This window comes from Anolis sagrei, chromosome 12 (genome assembly GCF_037176765.1).
Source record: "Anolis sagrei isolate rAnoSag1 chromosome 12, rAnoSag1.mat, whole genome shotgun sequence".
Lineage (NCBI taxonomy): Eukaryota > Metazoa > Chordata > Lepidosauria > Squamata > Dactyloidae > Anolis > Anolis sagrei.
The window spans coordinates 22,787,610-22,789,535 of NC_090032.1; the positions used below are offsets into that span (position 1 = coordinate 22,787,610).

Consider the following 1,926-nt stretch of genomic DNA (forward strand, 5'->3'; position numbering starts at 1 on the left):
GCCAGGAGAGATCAAATGGGGTTGCTTAGCAGAACAGGGTGGGTTTGGATGACCTTCAAGGGTCCCAAGCCAATTAGGTTTCCGTCCCATTGATACCGAATCGCCGTCTTTTTTAGCAGATGGTCATCTGCCAGGAGGGATCGGGTGGGGTCGCTTAGCAGAACAGGGTGGGTTTGGATGACCTTCAAGGGTCCCAAGCCAATTAGGTTTCCGTCCCATTGATACTGAATTGCCGTCTTTTTCAGCAGATGGTCATCCGCCAGGAGGGATCGGATTGTGCCCAGCATAATGGGGTTGGTTTGGATGACCTTTTGGGGGTCCCCTTCCAAGCCTCGGAAGAAAGAGAGGGGTGGGTTTCTGAGCCAATGTCCCACCCCATTGGTCTGGAGTTGCCTTCTTCGTCACTAGATGGCCATCTGCCGGGAGGGATCGAATTGTGTTGTATATGATATTGGTTTGGGCAACCTTTAGGGGCCCCTTCCAAGCCAATTAGGGTTAAATAAGGAAAGAAAAGAATGGTTTATTTAGTGTGAGATTGGGATAATTTCATCCCTTTTGGCTGGATGGCCATCTGCTAGGAGAGATTGAATTGTGTTGTATCTTGTATTGAGTTGGATCGTTTTAGGGGTCCCTTCCAAGCCAATTCGGGTTAAATAAGGAAAGAAAATAATGGGCTTTTTATGATAAGAGACTGAGCCAATTTCCCATCTCTTTTGACTGAATGGCCATCTGCTGGGAGGGATCGGATTGTGTTCAATATTGTATTGGTTTGGATGACCTTTGGGGGTCCCTTCCAAGCCAATTAGGATTAAATAAGGAAAGAAAAGAATGAGTTTTCATGGGCGAGATTGAGCTACATTTAATTCCTTTTGGCTGGATGGCCATCTGCTAGGAGAGATCCAATTATGTTGTATCTCGTATCGGGTTGGATGACCTTTGGGGGTCCCTTCCAAGCCAATTAGGGTTAAATAAGGAAGGACAATAATGGGCTTTTATGATAGAGACTGAGCCAATTTCCCACCACCTTTGGCAGGATGGCCATCTGCTGGGAGAGATCGGATTGTCTAGTAGTGTAGTGAGTTGGATGACCTTTAGGAGTCCCTTCCAAGCCAATTAGGGTTAAAGAAGGAAAGAAAAGAATGGGTTTTCATGGGCGAGATTGAGCTACATTTAATTCCTTTTGGCGGGATGGCCATCTGCTAGGAGAGATCGAATTGTGTTGTATATCTTATTGGATTGGATGACCTTTGCGGCCCCCTCAATGGGTTGTCAATGGGAGGAAGAGCCCTTGGTGTGTCCGAGAAAAGGATGTCCGGTGCGTCGATTGCCCTTGACCCTTCCGAGTGACCCTCAGGACTGACCGGCCTTACATAACACAATATATTCTAGAGTATTTTTTGCTATTTTCTTCCATTTTGCTGCAGAAATCAATACGTTTTTCTATGCAAAGAGCCCTTAAACAAGCACATTGGAACCCCAAAACAGGCCTTGGCTTCGCTGCCCCACATTCAACCCTCTTGCGTCCGCACCGTAGAGTTAACCCACTTTAACCACTCAATGCTCTGACTGCCTGGGAAAGTTAAGTTTGTTCTCCTTTGAGCAGAGAAAGCTTCCGAGGATCGCAGCCCACTGCCTTTGCTCTGGCTTTAAAGTGGTTTCAAACTGGGTTAATTCCACCGTGTGGACGCAAATTGCGTCCACACGGTGGAATTAACCCAGTTTGAAACCACTTTAAAGCCAGAGCAAAGGCAGTGGGCCGCGATCCTCGGAAGCCTATGAACAAACTCAGTGCCTGCATGGATTTCTAATTATTTTTCCCCCCAAAATAATCTTGTTTCTTATGTCTATTAATATGAAAAATAATGTTAATGAATGTTAATTAATGTTAAATGTGTGTTTGGGTTGGAGAGAAGGTTTCGGGATTTG

At 45.8% G+C, this 1,926-nt stretch overlaps 1 protein-coding gene across 3 annotated transcripts in view; it reads left to right on the forward strand.

Moving 5' to 3' along the window:
* SEMA4A (semaphorin 4A) overlaps window positions 1-1,646 on the forward strand; it is a 46,318-nt gene extending 44,672 nt beyond the window's left edge. For all 3 annotated transcript variants that reach the window (XM_067472600.1, XM_067472601.1, XM_067472602.1), the window contains one exon: window positions 1-1,646. This exon is cut by the window's left edge and continues 925 nt beyond it. The gene's annotated coding sequence lies outside the window, so the exon portion shown is untranslated.
* Window positions 1,647-1,926: the final 280 nt, after the last annotated feature.